Here is a 22,026-nt window from a genome sequence, read left to right on the forward strand (position 1 = left end):
CACAGGGAACTATATTCAATTACTTGTAATAACATATAATGGAAAACAATCTGAAAAGAAAAAATATTATGTATGTGTATGTATAACTGAATCACTTTGCTGTACAACTGAATCTAACATTGTAAATCAACTATACTTCAATTAAAAAATTAAAATAAAAAATGTTAAAACTTAAAAAATAAAATGTCATTAGGGAAGTTAGTTTTGAAAATTATTTCTAATTATTTATATTCTATAGGTAAAGACTAATTTATGGGATTATTTTGTATTATTCCATACCTTGTTTAAAAACTATAGTCATAATAGCCTGCTACAAGCAAAATTAAGAACTATAATAGAAAATTCTTACAAAGAATTTGAACCTATTTGTTTTCAATGGCATTTCTAGCAATAGTTATTCATTTAAACATTTTAGCCTAGGTTCACCTTCAATGCATGGATAACTGCCTGAAATTCCCAAGAATCTAAACGAAGGCATTTTATTAAAGATCCTTTCTTGAACTAAATCTCAAGATCCATGCTGTTTATTGAGGTTTTATTTCTTAGTATGGATGAGAAATAATTTTATTGAACAATATTTACAAATTAGAAGGTTGGGCTCAATCATATTTGTGTAAAGTCATTTGTAATACAGCGCACAAAACAGGTAAAGCTAACTCTCTTTCAGTAAATGGTGTATTGATTTTTCAGCTGTGAATGCATATTGTACTATTTAGAGAAAATGTCTGTTCCAGTATCTGCCTATTCCCTGGGAGTATGTGTCCACAAACTAAATAGTAAGGTGAGAACTGCTCTAATTTGTTTACATTATGTGGTATTTACCCTGGAGTATGGTGACTGTTAGAGGAGTGAAAAAAAAGGTCTGCATGACATTGAACAACTCGTTTCTTTATTAAAAGAAAATATATGTGTGTATACACGTTTACATACACACACACACACACACACACACACAGAGAGAAAGAGAAGAAAGGGGAAAATAAGAGAGAGTGAGAACTCAGTATGACCAAGTACTGTGCTAGTCACTGGCAATATAAAATCTAGTAAAGACAGCCCCTGCATTAAAAGGTGAGAGTGTAATGAAGTGGGCTGTCAAGTTCAATGTCAGGTTGATCCATAAATGGTGCAGGAAGAGCTCCAGGAGGAAGAACAAGCTTTTTACAGTAAGTGTGAGTCCACAAAAGGGTGAACTTTAAAGGAGGTTATGGAGATAATGAGAGGAGAAAATACAACCAAAATAAACCATGCGTAACACTGAAGTTCGAAAGAGGAAGACACATTGGAGAAACATACATCATTCAATGAGTTTGGATCAGGGTTACAAAACATGCAAGCAAGGAGACTAGAGAGGCCAGAAGGGACAGGATCAAAAATAGCCCTGAAATCAGTGAAATTTTGAGTAGAGGAATGCATATTCATTTTTAATTTTAAATATATTTCTCTGGCAAGATTCAACAGGTCTCTGTTTCAAGAAGACCATGAGATGTATAAAAGACTGTTCAAAAGTCACTGCAGGATGAGACTAAGATGGTGGAGTAGGAGGATATGGAACTCATCTTAACCCATGAACACATCAAATATACATCTATATGAGGAACAATATTCACTGGAAACTGACTGGAAACTGGCAGAAAGACTCCTGCATAACCAAGTCTCAAAGATTCAAACGGAATCAGATATGAAGGGAAGAGAAGATCAAGTCAGGACCTATGCCCGTGGGAGAGGACACTTCCTGGGGAGTGAGCAGTTTGAGCCACATATAGGGCACCTCAGTTCTGGCATCCAACACAGAGAAGATGAGCCCCATTGGCTAGGGGGGTGGTCAGTGGGACTAACAGATGGACTGTGGGAAGCTTGGACTCTGCTCAGTAGAAGTGCACACATGTTTGATGGCTCACAAAGTAGGGAAGAGAGGGCAGTGAAACTGAGCAGGTGAATGGTTTCCTGTGACGGCCCAGGCATATGCCTAGCCTGAGCCCAGCCAGCGCTTCAGCCCTGCTGACTTCACGTCGCTTCTCCACACTGGAGGGCTACTGTGACTGAGGAAAGGCTTGGCTCTGAGATACAGAAGTGGCTCAGATCTGAAATGGATTTGGAGCAAGGCAGGGACAGCCATTTCTGGCACTTAAACAGGCAGCACATTAGAAGTACCCCTGACCTGTCTGCAGCCAAACCACCAGAGCCCACTCCCTGACACATGCAGAGAGCACATACAGCCCTACCCGCTCTGTGGTGAAGCTCCAAATCAGGGGGGAAATGGCAGAGGCTAAGAGGAGAGACTGGCGGTAAGGGAGAGGGGAGACGCAGACCTAAAGCGGCATCTGAATGGGGTAGGAGCCTGTGCACAAGCCACAAATCAGAAGCAACCCTGAGCTCTGTGGCTGGGCCACGGCAGCCCTCACCCTGTCACGTGCTGAGAACCCTCACGGCCCACATTTCTCCAGCACTGCTCTCCACTGAGACAAGTGCGCCAGGGCTTGTAGGAAGGTTCACTCACACTCAAAAGGAACAGAGCTGGCTCAAACTCAAACTTCAGCATTTCTTCTCCAGCAACTTGGGGCACGACCCTGCCCCAACAGGGCAGTGATGGCCATTGAGCAGATGGGAAGCACTGGCTCCCACCTGGCTCCAGTCCTAACTCTCCATCTCCAGCCCTAACACCTAACACCTAACTGCCAGCACACTCCAAGGGAAAATGTGACTTCAGTACACATCAAATCCAACTCTCCCACCAAAACCACTGGACACGTACAGACGGTAAACGGGCACTCTCACATAAGGGCACTTTTCAAGGGTGCAATAGTCAACTGTTTCACCTAATTTCATAAACATAAAGGAAATCAAGCAAAATGAGAAGACAAAGGAATTAGTCTCGATCAAAATAGCAAGAGAAAAACCTTGAAAACACAAATAATGAAATAAAAAATTTACCAGATGAAGAATTCAAAGCAGTAGTAATAAGAATGCTAACTGACATAGGAATAAATGAACACAGTGAGAATGTTAACAAGGAGCTAGAAAATAGTTTTTTTTTTAAGTGAGAACAGAAGCATACAACCACTGAAATAAAAATAAACTAGAAGGAATTAACAGCAAAGTAGGTGATAGAGAAAAACACAGAAGTGATCTGGAAGACAGAATAGTGGAAATTAATCAGAACAGAAAAAAGAAAAAAAAATTTTTAAAAAGTGAACAGTTTAAGAGATCTCTGGCATAATACGAAGCATACCAATATTGACATTTTGGAGGTCTCAGAAGGAAAAGAGAGCAAGAATGGGGTCAAAAAAGTATTTGATGAACATATGGTTGAAAACTTCTCTAACCTGATGAATGAAACAGATATCCAGGTAGAGGAAACACAGAGATGAACCCAAACAAGATGAACCCAAAGAGTTCTACACCAAGATATGTCATAATTAAAGTAGCAAAACTTACAGATAATTCCAAAAGCAGCAATATTAAAAAAAAAAAAAAAGTTATATACAAGGAAACCGCCATAAGGCTTTCGGCTGATTTTTCTGCAGGAATTTTACAGGCTAGATGTGAGTGGCATGATATAATCAGTGCTGAAAGGAAGAAGCCTGCATGTAGGATGCTCCACCTGGCAAGATTATCACTTAGAATAGGAGAGAGAAGAACTTCTCAGACATGTAAAGAAGTTAAGAGCTCATCAATACTCAACCTAGAAGAAATGGTACAGGGTCCTCTCTAAGTGGAAAATAATAGAATATAACAAGAAGTAAGAATCTATAGGAAAGAAAGAAACAGACACACACACACAAATAAAGGCAAATATATAGTAAAGGCTGAAGATCAACCACTTTCATAAGCTAATGCAAACATAAAAGACAAAACCCAATTGTAAAAGAAACTACAAAAAGCAATTAAACTACAAAAAGCATGTTAAACACAAACATGAAAAATCACTGAAGTTCAAACACAGTACACTGGTAGTCATTTAAGTTCAAACACAAAAGATCTACATTTTTAAAATTCCCTCCCCCACATTTTGTGTTTTTGATGTCATATTTTTCATCTTCTTAACCAAGAACATGAAAGACCTATACTCTGCCAACTATTAAAACATTGATGAAAGAATGTGAAAAAAAATGATACAAATAAATGAAAATAAATAAATTTCATGTTTTCAGACTGGAAGTATATTATTAAAATTCATATGAATAACTGTATGCCAGTAAGCTGGACAACCTAGAAGAAATGGACAAGTTTTAGAAAGGTATAATCTCCCAAGAGTGAACCAGAAAAAAAATAGAAAATATGAACAAGTCAAACTCCAATAATGAAACTGAATCAATAATTGAAAAACTCCCAACAAAAGTCCAGGACCAGATGGCTTCACAGATGAATTCTACCAAACATTTGGAGAAGAGTTAACAGCTATCCTTCTCAAACTATTCCAAAAAACTGCAGAGAAAGCAACAAGTCTGAACTTATTCTATGAGACCAGCATCACCCTGATACAAAAACCAGACAAAAAGCAAACCAAAAAAAAAAAAAAAAATTAAAGGCCAATATCATTGATGAACATAGGTACAAAAATTCTCAACAAAATATGAGCAAACAGAATCCAATGACACATTAAAAGGATTGTACTTCATGATAAAGAGGGATTTATCCCAGGGATGCAAGGATTTTTCAAAATCTGCAAATCAATTTGTGTGATACATCACACTAACAAATTCAAGAATACATACCATATGATCATCTCAATAAATGCAGAAGAAAACTTCTAATAAATTCAACATCCATTTATGATGTTCTCCAGAAAGTGGGCACAAAGTGAACATACCTTAACATTATAAAGGCCATATATGACAAACCCACAGCTAACATCGTACTCGATAGTGAAAAGCTGAAAACATTTCCCCTAAGATCAGGAACAAGACAAGGATGTCCCCTCTTGACATTTTTACTCAACGGACTTTTGAAATTCCTAACCACTGCAACCAGAGAGGAAAAAGGAGTAAAAAAAAATCTAAATTGGAAAGGAAGAAGCAAAACTGTCACTGTTTGCAGATCACATGATACTATATATACATAGAAATTTCTAAAGATGCCATCAGAAAACTACTAGAGCTCATCAATGAGTTCCAGTAAAGTTGCAGGATACAAAATTAACATACAGAAATCTGCTGCCTTTCTATACAGTAACAACAAAGTACCTTAAAGAGAAATTAAGGAAACAATCCCATTTGCCATCATATCAAAAGAAAAAATGTACCTAGGAATAAACATATCTAAAAAGGTAAAAGACCTGTATTCAGAAAAAAAATATGACACTAATAAAAGAGATCAAAGATGCCACAAACAGATGAAAAGATATACGTTGTTCTTGGATTGGAGGAAGCAATATTGTTAAAATAACTATACTACCCAGAACAATCTACAGGTTCAATGCAATCTCTATCAAAATTCAAATGACATTTTTCACGGAACTAGAACAAATACTTTTAAAATTTCAAAACAAAAGACCCCAAATAGCCAAAACAATTTTTAGAAAGAACAAATCTGGAGGAATCATACTCCCTGGCTCCAGACAATACTACAAAGCTACAATAATTAAAATAGTTGGTACAGGCACAAAAAAACAGACACATAGATCAATGGAACAGTACAGAGAGCCCATAAATAAACCCATGCACTCATGGTCAATTAATCTACAACAAAGGAGGCTAAACTACACAATGGAGAAAAGACAGTCTTTTCCATAAATGGTGCTGCGATAACTGGATAGCTACATGTATAAGAATGAAATTAGAACATTCTCTAACACTGTATACAAAAATAAAGTCAAAATGGAGTAAAGCCTTAAATATGTCAGGAAACCATAAAACTCCTAGAGGAAAACATAGGCAGGACACTCTTTTACATAAATCATAGCAGTATTTTTTTGGATCTGTCTCTTAAAGAAAACTGAAAAAAAAAACCCAAAAAACAAAAAACATAAACACCTGGGACTTAATTAAATTTAAATCCTTTGCAAGGCAAAGGAAACCACTGACAAATGAAAAGACAACCTACTGAAGGTGAGAAAATATTTGCAAATGATATGACTGATAAGGGGTTCATATCTAAACTATATGAACAGCTCATACAACTCAATATAAAAAAAAAATGAATGAAAAATGGACAGAAGAGCTGAACAATTTTTTCCAAAGAAGACATACATATGATGAACAGTTCCATGAAAAGATTCTCAACATTGCTAATCATTAGAAAAATGCAAATCAAAACCACAATGAGGTATCACCTCATACCTGATAGAATGGCTATCATCAAAATGTATACAAGTAACAAATGTGGGCAAGGATGTGGGAAAAAGGGAATCTTTGTACACCATTGGTGGGAATGTAAATTGGTGCAACCACTGTAGAAAACAGTATGGAGGGTCCTCAAAAAACTAAAAATAGAATTCCTATATGTTTCAGAAATTCCACTCCTGGGTATATGTCCAAAGAAAATGAAAACACTAATTCAAAAAGATACATGTATCCCAAAATTCATGGCAGCATTATTTACAATAGCCAAGATTGTAACCTAAGTGTGCATCAACAGATGAGTGAATAAATTATGGTGTGTGTGTGTGTATGTATACAGGGAAATAAAGCCATTGTTTTGTAATAACATTAAGTGGAGCATAATCCATAAAAATGTTGAATCACTATGTTACATGCCTAAAACTAATAATGCAAATAATCTACACTTCAATTAAAAAATCACAGCAAATAGAACTGCTAATATACGTATGTCATTATAGATGCCTGAGGGTGAAAATGTGAAATAAAAACAATTTCAGAATCTCTTTGAGGAAATAGTTACCAGATAATTGAGAAACTGGAAATCTGCATCTGGGGTATGTAAACAGTCCCTCCTGAAAATAAGAACCACCAGCATTTATCATGTGCTGCCTCTGTATTAGGTTCTCTTCTAAATATTTTATACTCATTATTTCATTTACTGCTTTCAACAACTGTAAGAGTAGATTGTTTCAATCCACTTTAGAAATGAGAACACTGAGAATCAAAGTGTGCTAAATAACTCACCTCAACTCATACCATTAGTAAACTGGAGCAGTGGATTATTACTTCAAAGCCTGATCACGTAAATGCAAAAAAGGAATGGCACCCACATCACTGGTCTCAGGATGAGGAGCTCACCTGTCTCTTTTAGGCTCAGTGACCTTAGATCCCCAGACAACACAGAAACACTACTGCCATGATGAAATTACAACAGAAACTATCTTACCAATACCGGGTGGAAAGGGGATGGGAAGGGATAAATTAAAGATTTTCAAATGTTAACCACTATATATAAAAATAGGTAAAAAAACAAATTTCTTCTGTATAGCACAGGGAACTATATTCAATACCTTGCAATAACGTTTCATGAAAAAGAATATGAAAACGAATGTGTTTGGGGGAGGACATTGTGCTGTACCCCAGAAATTGACACATTGTAACTGACTATACTTCAATTAAAAAAAAAAAAATAGAATGCAATTAGACAACCTATAGGACAAAAAGAAATGACTACTCCAGGGAAAGAGAAAGCTGCAAAGAGTTGCAGACCCTGCCTTCCTTGCCTCCTGCCTAGGGTTGGCCCCTGACTCATAGAGGGAATGAATGGAGGGCTCTCTCAGAGAGGATAAGCACAAAGGATGACAACAAAGTGACAATAACAACCTGCTTACTGGATACATACACATAAGTTAACTGATACTCAAGGAAGTGACATGATTTGTCACTCATTCACTTAAATAATGTGTAATGCTTTCAAGCTGCAAAATTCTCACATGGTTTGGGGGTGTGGGAGGCATTCAGAAGAGTCTTATTACTAAATTGATGTTAATGAATTTTTTTCCAAGTGCCCTAAGGTACCTAGATAAGCTCAGCTATACAAAACTCACTGCATGAAAATTTAAATTCACAAAAGATACATTAAGGAGTACTTATTCTCAAGAGAAAAAGCAATTTTCCCACTACACAAGGATTTCTTTAACTAGCAAATTCCCCCCTAGTGTATTTCAATTAGGTTTCCATTTACAAAGGAAAAAAAAATCAATTTGTGTGCAAGTTTGCAGTGACACATCTATTGCAGAAAGCAAAATATAGTGGTGTCACTTTTTAGAGATTTGAAGAAACTCCTTCCCAGCAGAAAAGCACTTTGGAAACCACACACTGAAATAACACAACCTTGTAGATGACACACGGAGTAGCCTTCAGTTCTCCAGTTGGTTCAATGGATGATAAACTCACCAGTACTGTCAGTTCAGTACATGCCAACAAAACTCCCAAATTAATTCCTACGGATGACTCCTTCTTTTCTAATATATTTTTTCCCACTGCTATTATCTGGAAACAAGTTGACACTGGCTTCTTATCCACAGGACTTATCTAGACTTCCAGCTGTTTGGCTGATAAGGAGATTACTAAATAAATTTCTAACTCAGCCAGATGGTAGCTGACCATGTTTGACTTGAAATATTTTCAGCTCCTTGGATTAACAAAAAGCTGAAATTTTTCAGGAGGAGGACAACTTTCCCCTCTCCACTTTTCAGGTAGTATTTATTTAGAGAATAAACTTTTCAGTCTTTTAATTGGCATTCCGATATAAAGTAGCATCTGATCAACCACATGGAGCATGTGAAATTTATTGAAAGTATAAACAGTAACTATAGCTGCAAAAGAAATTGGATTTTGTCCTTGCAAGGATGAATAAACTGGAAGAGATTTTCACATAAATGCAATCTCTTACATAGATGTTCCTTCCCTGAAAACCTTTTTGTAAGATAATGGCCAGCATGTTGGTAATGGTTAGATGTTAAGTCACTGTAAATAGCCTCTTAAATATCAAAGGGATACAGGGATAAGGCACTGCGTTTAGAGTGAAGTAAAAAGATCTGTGTTTTGAGTCCTGGGTTCTCCCAGAAACTACCTGTATGACCTTGGGCCTCTGTCTACTCAGAGCCTCCCTTTCCTCATCTGCAAAATAGAGACCAAAGTAGCTACAGTCCACAGAGTATTCGCTCTTTTACAAAACTGCTGACTAGCTGACTGTAGGCATCCCTGCAAATCATTCCTCTTCTTTCTTTTTTAACAGATTTTTAGCAATTATCAATCTAATTCTAATAACTACTATAAATCAGCCAAATTGAACCAATGGTAACAGGTAGCTTACTGCTCTGAGCCAAGTACTATCCTAAATACTCAGGGCAGAAGTTTGACTCTGCTTGAACATGTTTTGTTTTACTTACAAGATGTATTAGACCAGTTACAAAAAATAGTCCCAACTTTCCACTCCTCTCTATAGCTGTTGTCTTTGCTATGTGACTCTGTAGCTCTTTTTATCAAGAGACAGAGAGTATTTCCGCAACTCTTTTAGCCGAGCTGATCTTCTGAGCTAATCACTAGTAAATTGTGATGGAAATGATGGTTGGCCCGTTCTGAGACTAGACCTCAAGAAACTTTGATTATCTCTACTCTCCTGGAACCCTGCCACTGCCAAGAGAATGAGTTTGGACTGGTCTACTGGAGGATGAGAATCCTTGTGGTAGAGAGCCCACTTGGACCAGACGAGGCACTTCTAGACTAGCTATAGCCAGCTGAGCCCCAAACATCTGAGAGTCCGGATTAGATCAGCGTAGCCCCCTATTCAACTCATCTCTGATTGCAGATGAGTGGGTGAGCTTAGAAAATTCTAGAAAAAATATTGATCCATAGACTCATGAGCAATATGGGTCACACATCTCAAGGGGATCACAGTTTGGAAACACGATCAGGTTAACAAACTGATGAGGTCAGAGTAATGGCTCATGCAATGGAAGCAAAATATAAACTGCAATGGGACACAGAGGAGACAGAGGTCATTGACGGCCAGTGGATTCACGAGACATACCAAATGTAACCCTATTAGGACTGAGTCTGGAAGGATGGAAAATGTTGGAAATGTTGGCAGGGTTTTAAACTTAAGGACGTTTTATGACACAACTAAAATATTTGTACTACTTAGGGGAGGGATGGTTTGACGAAAGGTAGCAGATTTGCATTATAGAGAGGATGCTCTGGTGATGGGGGGTCGGCTATATTGTGAGAAAGAAGGAATAGGAGGGTGGTTTACCAAAGCCTATTCTAAAAAGTGTACATCTTATGGACGATGAGGATCTCACTAAGGCAAAAAGTCAATGGGGATAAAGAGTAAGAGGGGGGTTTGAGAACTACCAGGAAGTAGGGTCTGTGGATGGGATTGTTGCTTTTGGTTGCAGCACAGAAGCAAACAGCAGAAAGGTAGCATATTGCAGAACTGATCCTTCTTTCACTCCAATTGCTTCTTAGAAACCCACTGTGTCATTGTGATGCAAGGAGTTAGCCCCTGAACTTCTAAACAATGTCAGCTTTTAAGAAGTCAGGACCACGGGATCCCGGTAGATACTGGTGAGTGGGCTTAGGTCTGTCGGGTAGCCTGCATTTAGACCCTTTGGAGATAAAACCAAAGCAGATGCTGGAAGCTGCACACACCCAAGGGTGGCTTCCTGGGACACTGCATGACTGGATCCAAAGTTACAGCAACTTCTGGGGACATGAGTGACTACCTGAAATCGGTGATGGGAGTGACCATTTACTCTCTCTTTTGTCATTTTACCTTTCTTTTTTCCCCATTAAGCTCTAACGGAGCCTTGTTTCAGAGTAGTGGACTGTGAAACAGGGAAAGTGGGCTGAGAAGATTAAAGATCTCCACGAAGAAGGTATGAAATACGACTCTGACAATTTGATGCTGATCGTTTGTGATGTGTGAAATTAAATCCTCATCCAGTGTGCCTAGACAATGCAATTCGCCTTGGGTGTCCGTATTAGGAAAGATTTCTTGCTAAGTCAATGCAGAGGCTCAGCTCAAAAACAGACCACTCTAGGTAAAACATTTTTTAAATGTAAGTCATTCAGTGCCCAAGTTTCCCAAGGGGGAAGAAAGAAAGGAAGATGACAAAGAAGAAAAGAAAGCTAAATGATTTGTCTGTTAAAGGAAGTATAGTGATTATCTGTTTATACTATTCATGCATTTATGTATCCATCTTTTCACAAATATTTCTTGAGACCTTCTATGTATGAGATACTTGTATTAGAGACAGTGATCAACAAGAGACTAAATCCCTGTTTCATAGAGTTTACAATCCCCAGCGGAGGGAAGAGGCAGACATTAAATAAATACAAATAATAGAAAAATTAAAATTATAGCAAATACTATGTAGAAGCAACTCAAATCGCAAACATGAGAACAAAGACTTTGTCTGTCTTTGTCCCAGTCACTGCTCCAAGACCCAGACAGACATAAATTTATTTCATCCTCATGGAGTGACTACTATTATTCCTCCTATTTGGGGGAAAAGAAAAATGAGACAAAGAGAGGAGGCAGTAAGCCCAACATCACCCATCTATTAAGTGGTCAGATGAGAGGCAGAAACCAGGCAGTCAAGCTTATGAAGGACATGCTCTGAGCCATTGTACTGTCTGTCTATACCCACCCAGAAGAGCTCATCTCAACCTAGTAGCATGATTCTCTTCTCTGTTCCCAGCACATCTCAATCATTCCTCATGATCTAGCTTATGGCATTCCTTTGGTGACACAATCATCAAATTCCACAGAGAAATGGACTCTCCTGCACGTTTCTAATTAACTACGAGAAGTACAGTGTAGTGGGATTATGAGCATGTGTTCTAACGCCAGCCTACGGACTTCAACTTTCCACCTCTGACAATTAAACTGGGTACAAAAGCTTGAGCAAGGTACTTCACCTCTCTGTTTCCATTACACATTGATCCTGGCACCTCCAATTAGACCCCTGGTGGGTCGCCACCATTCTGGAACAGCTGGGAACTTAGAAAGGAAGGCCACAACCACATTGCAATGGTTTGGTGTGCTCAGAGCTATAACCTCAACACCTAGGACTGTGCCCAAAATAAAGTAGATGCTCAGTAAATATCATTGACTGAATGAATGAAATCCTCTCTGCCAGCTTACTTGTCTACTCATTCAACTTTCCAGCAGCACTGGATGACTTGATATTCTCTTAACTCACTCTACAGTTTCTTACATCAACAGCCTATTTTTCTCTCTTTGCTTTAATAAAGTACCATGATATAATCTCTTATCTAAAACCAATGCATGTATTATCATATTGTTGGGTTTTTGGGGTGCAGGGGGTGGGGAGGGGTATTTTATAAAGATAAACCGAAGCAATTGCATATTATATAATGCTCTCAGTAGGGCCTAGGGCATACTGTCATCAAAATCTATTAATATTTCCGGAATAAAAATATATATATATTCACACCAAAAAAGATTAATGACGGCTCTAGCTTATCAGTTTATTTTAGATTTTGCTTCCATTTGAGCTACAAAACCCAAACCCAAACCCAAACCCAAACCCAAACCCAAACCAAAAAAACCTCTTCACTTGTAGAGAGGGTTGGTCTTTAGAATTGCAGAAAAAGTATCGTGGGCTTGTAGTTTCCATACCCTATGATCTTTTTGGGTCTTAATATTACCCGTATCTCAACAGTAAGACCTCACGGCACCTTCCCAGAAAGTTTACCATGTGTCTTGCAGCTTAAATTTATCCCTCTGTCCTGTGCTCCCAGCAGCCATTTCTCTAACAGCTCGTAACATGTTCAGTATTTTACTTGATTTAGATGTACGTATATGTATTCCTCTTCCTAAATGGAAAGATCCTTGAAGGTCAGAAAATGCCTTATTCATATTTTATCCTTTGCACTAACACAGAGATTATGTGTACCATGACTAGGGCTTAATTAGGCATATAGGAGGACTAGAATTCGGAGAGAAAAGGGTAGATATTCCTGAAAAAGATCAGAACTAGAGAGTGGGAGGGCAATTGTATACACTGATTAAGCCCTACACACGGGACTTAGTAGCACGTTACATACGTATGTTATCCAACACAAAACTGACAAGCCAGCATGAGGAAACTGAGATTTAGGGGTTGAGTGACTTACAGTTAAATAGTGACAGCATTACCATTCAAATTTAAGACTGCCTGACTTTAAAATCTGTATTTTTCCCACTCTGTTTTCCACACAGAAAAGATAGTACGATCTAAGGGAATCTGAGGAATCTTAATGAATTTCGAAAGCAATTTGTAAATCTTGTGCAATTACACTGAGGCATCTGAAAGAGAAGAGTCAAATAAGGAAACAGTATTTTCCTTAGATGCAGTTGGGAACTTCGGGGCTAAATAAGCTGTCTCACAAGGTTAGGCAGGTGGGAGGAATTCATCAGCCTTATTGTTATAAGGAAACTAAGTAGAATGGAGATAATATTTAGACGGAGTCACTAGGTACAACAAGATTGCAGACTTAATTGTAATGCTGATCCCCTCTGTGCCATCTTATTAAGCAGCTAGAAAAATCCTTTATCACAAAAGATTTCCAAGGATGTGACCTTTTCCTTCTCTCCATTTCTATTTCACTTAAATTATCACCCTGAAGATTTCAAAGGGGCACTCTCACCAGTCTGATAGATTGGAGCCCCTCTCTAACTAAACGAAACATTGATTGCATAAAGAGAAAAAAAAATCCCATACATCCCCTGTAGGTCTCTGTGAAACCAACTTTGTACCCCTGTGAGCCGGGTTTTTTGGGTTTTTTTTGTTTTTTTTTTTGGTTTTTTTTGGTATTTGCTATCACTTTGAAAATGACAAAGTAGCAATAAAATAATTAATTTCTGGAATAACATCTTGAGGTGTGATTATAATCAGGAAAGCAATTGTGAAGACAGCACTGTATGTCTCCGTTCCTATTCTCTCAAGTAACTTGGCCATGAAATGTACTCGGGGTACAAAGGGGGAGGTGATTTGTTCTTTGAGTGAAGCTGAAAACTCACCCTGGGCTGAGAAAATTAAAGCTTTTGTTCCCCTCTCTTCAAGCTGTACTAAAAACTTGCAAAACTGATCAGCAAGTCCTGAATCTTTCAGATATTTTGACACACATAAATGTATAAATGTATGTATATATGTAGGCATTGTTAATATTTTATGTTGGACAGGTCAGTACAATTGGCTTTTTTTTGTTTATATGAGCTCTAAATGACTCAAGATACATATATTTCCATCAGAGCTTCTCCATTGCCTTTCAGCCAAGTCCAAACTGCTTAACATGGCGACAATGCCCATCTGCTCTGCTCTCTGCCTACCTCTCTAGCCCCTGGTCCGCTCATACCAGACATTTTAAAAAAACTCTTCTTTCCTGTGCAGTGGTCTGATATTCTCCCTCCTACCACAGTGGGTTTGTACCTTCTCTCCTCTCTGTCTTCAGTGCTCTTCTTAATAATCCCACTGAGTCCAGCTCTCAGAAGCATCCACGATCCTTCTGCCTGGATGCCTCCTGGGCACGTCTTTCCAGGCTGAAACTATCCCATGAAGCTCTGCGTTTCCCTTTACTCGCCCTCCTCACACCTACAATCACTTAGTTCTTGATTGTTTTTCTCACTGAACTATGAGCACTGGGTGGGTGGGGACAGGCTAGGCTCAGCTTGCTGAACATATATTCTTAGCCTTTAGCACAGTGTCTGATGCATACTAAAATCTCAGTAAATATTTGTTGAAAAGAATAAATGGATAAAAGAAATCAATATGTCCAGAGAAATTCAGGATTGAAAAATGGTTGGCCATTTTAAATGAACTTTTCCATTGCCTATTTCCAACTTTCCAGAGGCAAAGCAAATGGACAATTTCTCATTTCTGCTCTAAATTTTGAACACCTGTGGGGCATGTAAGTAGACACTCAGTCGATGCTGCTTAAATAAATGGGGCAGCGAAGCTGAGTGAAATGTGCTAAACTTTAGAGCAGATTCATATAACTTGATTCCTGAGCAGCTAGATGGTTTTGTCTCAGATTCCTCCCTTACATAACAAAGTGATCATTAGTTAACAATTATAAGTTAAACGTCAATAGACCTGTTTTCTGCCTTTGGTTTTGATGTATTTCATTTTAAAAAAGCAGAAAGTTAAAAACAGCTGATAGTTTGGTATCAACACTTTATAACTATTCAATAACTGCAGCTTTTGTCATTATTATGCAGCATGAAGCAAGACATACAATGATGGGTTAAATCAAATGTAATTCTTAGCCTCAAGAAGCTCCTAATCTAATCCAGGAAATAAAACCAATATGTGAAGAACAATTTTGAGGTTCACACTGAATATGAAAATTCTTTTGAGAACATATGGCTCTGTCAGGATGGAAAGGACTCACAACAGAGTTAGAGTCTCCAATTTTAATTATCAGCAATGGAGAGTTCCTAGAAAAAATATTTAGCTTCTATGAAGGTCAGTTTCCTCAGCTGAAAAGAGGGGACATGGCATGAGTTACTGCACAGGATGATGGCATGGCTAAAATGCAACACTGTGTGTGTGTGGGGGGGATCCAGCAGAAATGCACTGATAGTCCAGTATCTGCACTATCTGCCGGGTGCCCTGAGATTTCTGTCTATGACCTGGAAGGGTGAGTGATGCTTAATAGAATTTTACACGAATTTTTTAAAAACCCTGTATGTGCGGAAGAGTTTTTCAGCTTGGGCTTGAAGGATGAGGGGGTTTAGGCAAGCTATGGAGCAGAATGGGAGTGCTAACATATTCCAGTGAGAACAGAGTGTGAGCAATGCGGCAGAGACAGGGAACCATGAGGCATGGTGAGGGGGTGATGAAGGGTTTTGTCCAAGGTCATACAGCTAATCGGTGGCAGATCAGAGTCCTTTCCATTTTACGACAATCAGAAATGAAGCCATAGATGGTGGTTGAGACAGCTGAGTTTTAGGAAGGTTATTTTAGCTGTTATTTGCAAGGAAGCCTAGAAAGTGGAATTGAGCCCCTGGTGTATTGCAGGGGCTGAGCCAGGACGCTGTACACGGACATATAAAGTTACCCTTGCAGAAAGTTACGGTGCTGTCTCATGAGCGAAGCAATAAAGTACTTCAGGTGTCGGTGGAGGTAAGAAGACCATAATACTACTGCTAATCATGGCAAACAATCCTACAGTGCTTACTGTTAGAACTCATCAGTATGTGACCTATAAGTAATGACAGTTTCAGAGTTGAAGACAATATACTCCATGAATTATTCTTTGTGCTATTAAAAAAAAGCATTCATTACATCTTCACAGTAACCCCATGAGATTAGTGCTATTATTATTCTCATTTAGTGTAAAGAAACTGAGGGACATTTCAAAACACAGTTTGGGCTACTTAGAGCTCAAGAGAGAGGTATGTTCTAGGGATAAAATTGAGAATGTCACGCATGTCAACATAGGATTTGATGTAGGAGGATAGACAGGATTTCAAAGGGTTTAAAATAGAGCACAGAGAGGATGAATTTAGAAATGTGATGGAAAGGTCACCAGCACCACCTGAGACATACTTATACTAAAAAATTTTCTGATGTTTATCCGAATTTAATGTATGTTCTATGTTTTATTTTGCTAAGCCCAGAAATCCTCCCTATAGAAGCAAACAGCAATTGCTCCCTTGACTAAAAATGTCGAGTCATCCAGATGATCCGTGACTTGCCCAAGATTTACACATCCTCAGTTGCTGTCAGAAGATCCAGATTGTACCTCTGGCTCTGCTCCTTTCTATGCCACATTTTTTAGTACTTTTCATAATGCAAGTATTGAAAATGACTTTGAAAATATGTTTGTAAGAGAGAAGATACTAATAAGCTTATGTACATACAATACACTTTATTCTTGGAAGCATAGCAAGATGATAAAAACTGCTTTGCTTCTAGGTCAACAATATTGTCTTGGTTTTTCACAGTAAGATTAGAAGCAGCAGGCGAGGTGCTATTTAGATACTTCAGCAGGGGGAGATTTGACCTATAAACAGGCAGATGTGGCTGCGGAAAGACCTCAGTCTCTTGGATCTCCATTTTTAGCTCTATACTGGAAAAAAACATTCTTTAATTTAGCCTACATTTCAACTTAAATTTACTCTGTAGTTATTCTGTCCTGGCCCTCTACAAAGGATTAGGGAGTTAGAGACAGGGAAGCTAAAGCCCTTAGAAGCTAAATAACTCAATGCGGACACAGATCAGTCTTACAAGAGTTGCTGAGAAGTAATTCCAAAAATGATGATGTTTTTGTAAAATAGAAGAGATGATACAAATATGATTCTTTGGTAACTTTTTAATAACCTCCTAATGGTCTTCCTTTCCCCAGTTTCTCCTTAAACCTACCTTTTGTATCGAACAACCTTCAAGAGCATAGATGCGGCCAGGTTTCCCTCTTAACTCAAAGCCTTCGATGGCTTCTCATTACCTACAGAGTTCAAGCTCTGTAATGAAACAGAAAAAGCCACTCGCAAACTAAACTAACCTTTTCTTTTCAGATCGTCTTCGCCCATGCCTTTGCACTAGCTGCTGCCCCTCGCTGATGCTCTACCCCTAATGAGCTTCTTTTCAACCTCTAAGGCCCGTTTCAAGTGTCTCCTCTCCTGTGAATCCCTTCCTCAGTCCTCCAAGGCACAAGAAATTGACTCTCTCACACTTCGCCTTCTACAGAGCACGTGACTGCATTTTATACAACACAGTGATAATTCCTTTGTGTATCTCTTTCTGAATACCTCAAGAGTACTGTATGAGAGCAGCACATAGAGTTTATTTATTTTAACACTCCAGGGACTAACAGGGAGGCTAGTTCAAAAATTTTCTCAATTAATGTACATTGAATTAAATATATTTATGTACATTTACTGCATAGAAATCCAAATAGGTAGGCAAATTATACTTGATAGATGCTAAACATATCTGCAAACAAACATTACATCATATAGCTACAGCTATATATGTGTAATCTATAAACTAAGATAAAATAAGATATAAGCTTCGTAATTATATGCTAAATTGAGTCTATAAATATATCTTAATCATCACCATTCACACAGCTAGCATTTATTGATCATTTACTATTTGCCAAACTCTCTGCTTTGTGTTTCACATGAACTCTCATTTCGTTGTCGAAAGAAGGACCCTAAGGTTGAGATACTGTCATTATCCTACGTTTGCAAAGAAGGAAACCTAGACTCAAAGCGATGAAGTAGATTATCTGTAGTTTTATGCTTACTGAATGAGAGAGCTGAACTTCAAATCTAGACCTATCTGATTCTAAAGCCTGTGTTCCTTCTAGTAACAGTCTGTGTATAGATTCATACACACCCGTGGTGGCAGACAGATGGATAGATAGATGGAGCAAGGTACAAAGAAACATATACCCATATGTCATACACAATATTGATAAGAATGCATATACATATACCATAAACTCTCACCTATTGAATATGAACATGACGTGAGTATATACAATTATGTGAAATACATGCATGCGCTGTATATTATAAATACGTATAGAATAAATAAACATCTCTTTCTACATTCAAAGTGCATGCTTGATTCACAAACCTAGCATTTTGTTAAGTTAAAATAAAGTATATTTTTACCCCCACATACACTTGTCTTTTTAATGACTACACACAGAGGATATAAGATAGAGTCTCCAGGTTGGGAAATGTATAGCAACTCTCCCTCAGGACGCTTGCTAGCAACAGCTGCCAATCCCCATGTGTCAGAGAGGTGTGGACCACCATCAGCACGTGTTAATTTGGCAGTCTAGTTGGGACAAGGATACTATTATAAAGCTTTGTTCTCTGAAAAAATATACAATCACAGCTGGAACTCAGGCACCTGCTTTCATCACAAAGGCAAGGATTTGCAGCAAATTGTCTTTTTGCTTTTGGTTCTCTTTTTGCTGCTTCTTCCTTGATTCCCCAGCCTGGGGGGAGGTTGCATTTGCACCTATTCTCTCAGAGATGCTTACCTAGCAACGTACACATTCGAAACTGGCACTGTCTACCCTGCGATCCCTGCTGCCCTATTTGCACCTAAGGCTTTGACAGCTCCCAGATACCTCTGAAGAAAACAAAAAGCATTGTTGTGCTTTCTTAGAAGGGTTTTGATGTCTCAAGAACAAAGAATGTAATCAGGATTCTGCTCCTTGCTGTTGGTGGCCTGGGCAATTTTCTTAGTCCTTGTGCCACTTGGTTTTTTCATCTCCAAAATGGAAGTCATAGCACTTGAATGATAAATTTTTTATGGAGACTAAATGAAAGAGTTTATATCTGAATGATGCAATGAGAACACGTGTTCCAGAGAACCCAGTGAAATGAAAGAATTAAACCAGCAACAGTGAGGATATGGGAAGAGACTTTCAATAGTAAGAGGAGTCTAACAAAACGCAGGATGGTGGAGCCTGGGTGAAAGTCTGTCGGTGAATGAAGCGGACCAGGGAGAAGAACAAAGTCCTGAGGATCAGACACCTGCGGAGGACAGAGTAGTTTCCCCTGGAAGAGCTCAGAAAAACAGTTGTAGGGGGTGGGGAATAGCTCAGGGGTAGAGTGTGTGCTTAGCATTTGGGAAGTCCTGGGTTCTAGCCCCAGTATCTCCATTAATAAATAAATAAATAAATAAATAAATAAATAAATAAATAAATAAACAAACAAACAAACAAACAAACAAACAAACAAAAAACAGAAAGCAAAAAAAATTTAAAAAAACAAGAAAGAAAGAAAAAGAAAATCAGTAATAAAACATGCCCAAACAGCAGTAGGCCAAATCAGAGTTAGAAACCCAAAAGGATGTTTCAAGAAGAAAAAAAGGAATTCAAGCAACAGACAGAAGGACTAAAGAGCTAGATGATGTTAGTGACATGGAAATCTGGCCACTGCTCCTTTTCTCACTAAAAAAATAGGACAACTAGAAACTCCAATAAAATATTATAATTAAAAACACACGTTTATGCAGTGGTTACTACATGCCATTCTCTGAATGAGCTGGAATTCTAGAAAGGAATTCCTCTCATTCTCTGAATTCCATTCCTTTCCAGGTGCCTCTAGGCCACAGTACTCCTTCCTCATTGTTTTTTAAATAAATTTTATTAAATTTATTTTGCGGGGGTGGGGAGGAGATAAGGACAAAGTTTAAATAACACTTACTACTTCCTTAGCGTGCTAAAGTTGATGAACACATTATTCCATTAAGTGAAATAAACTTCATGTGTAACTGTACAGCGTACCTAAGAAATCTGGAAGACACATTAGGAGAAAAAGATCTGAAAGACACTGAAGTAATATGGATTTTGTAATTCTTATCTTTACTTCAAGATTTAGCCAACAAAACATTTCATGTATGTTCCATAGTAAAATTTTTGTGTACCTCTTTAAAATAGGCTTAAAGAGGAGATTTCTTCTGAACCTGACCCAAGGGCTTGTTTATCACCATGGGTGAATTATTTAAGCTCACTAAATTAAGTCCTGTGCAGGGGGAGAGGGGAGGGAGTCCCTAAGAGTTAATGAAACAAGAAAGGTCAAACTATTTGACTTAAGTGAATACAACTGTGATATTGAAAATTTATTTATAAAAAATTAGGCTGGGGTAATGGAGTCGTGGAAATTCAGATCATCTTTCCATATAAGAAATCAATAGATGCTTTAAATTGATTAAATCAAGAAAACTTGCCTAATTGTATCATTTAGACTTAGAAGAGTGAATACCAGAAATATCGATTAAATGGTTAAAAACATGGGAAGTAGGAGAGTCAGGGAGAGTCCAGAGAAATAGTGGGGCTAGAGGGCTTTCACTTTATTGTCTAAGTATTACACAGTTTGCATGTGGGATGAGTGTATGTGTGTGTGTGTGTCTGTGTGTATATATATATATATATATATACACACAGACACAAACACGTATATACACTCTCATACATATATACATATAAATGTATACATACATTCATACAATATACATGTATAATCATAATATATATCACCCATGAATTATTCTATTTAAAATTAAAGGGGAAATTTATTAAAAGAGATAACATAACAAAGCTCCTGCCCATACATTTCTTCATTCAAATAACCTGACATCACAATGAGGGAAGCTTTACTTTTCTTCTCATATTGGAAACAAGAAAACACAGAGCCCTGATGTGAGCCAAGTACGTTTGACTCTACACCTGTCCTATTACCCACAACACTAGATTTTATAGACCCTTGGTTCCCTCTCTGTTTTTTGCCTCATTTATTTTCCACACCATTTTGCCACCCTGAAGCCAATTCCTTGCCTGGCTTCATTGCTAAGTATTTATTAGTCTGTATTTCCATTTAGTTTTGTGAGTCTGCTTTCTGATCAGGGTTCTGGCAAGAGTCTAGTTCCAAGATATCCATATAAACTCTTTTTTTAAATTAATATTTCATCGAGGTAACAATGGTTTTTACACTATGTAAGTTTCATGTATACAACATCATAGGTTTCCTTTTATACATACTACAGTGTGTTTACTGCCAAAAATTTTAATTTCCATCCCTCCTCATACAGCTGATCTCCTTTACTCATTCTGCCCTCCCCCTGCCTCTTCCCCTCTGCTCATCACTACTCTGTTCTCTGGAGCTACGTGTTTCTTTTTGTTTGGTTTATTCATCTATTTTGATTTTTTGTTGGTTTGTCTGCTTATATTCCACATGAGTAAAATAATTCAGTAGTTTGCTTTCTCAGTCTGACTAATTTCACTTAGCACAGTATCGTAAAGGTCCATCCACATTGTCCCAAATGGCAATATTTCATCTTATTTATGGTCACCATTTAATTTCAACCGGCTTAAAAAGCATGCAAATCATCAAGATCTTATATCTATGTCTGACTTGTGGCCTCCACTGAGATATTGAATAATTGTGTTCCTCCCAGAATACCTCACGAATCCCACACCCCTTCCCACAATCTGTCCTCCTGATTTTTCCCATCTCACTGTACAGCACCACCAACTACTCAGTTACTCAAGCAAAACAGAGCACTTTAATCCTTCAGCTGGCCCCGTCTTCCACCGAAATAAATCCCAAATCGATCCACTTCCCTCCAGTTTCACCACTACTCTGGTTCAAGCCACCCACCAT

The sequence above is a fragment of the Camelus bactrianus genome, chromosome 10 (assembly GCF_048773025.1).
Source record: "Camelus bactrianus isolate YW-2024 breed Bactrian camel chromosome 10, ASM4877302v1, whole genome shotgun sequence".
NCBI lineage: Eukaryota > Metazoa > Chordata > Mammalia > Artiodactyla > Camelidae > Camelus > Camelus bactrianus.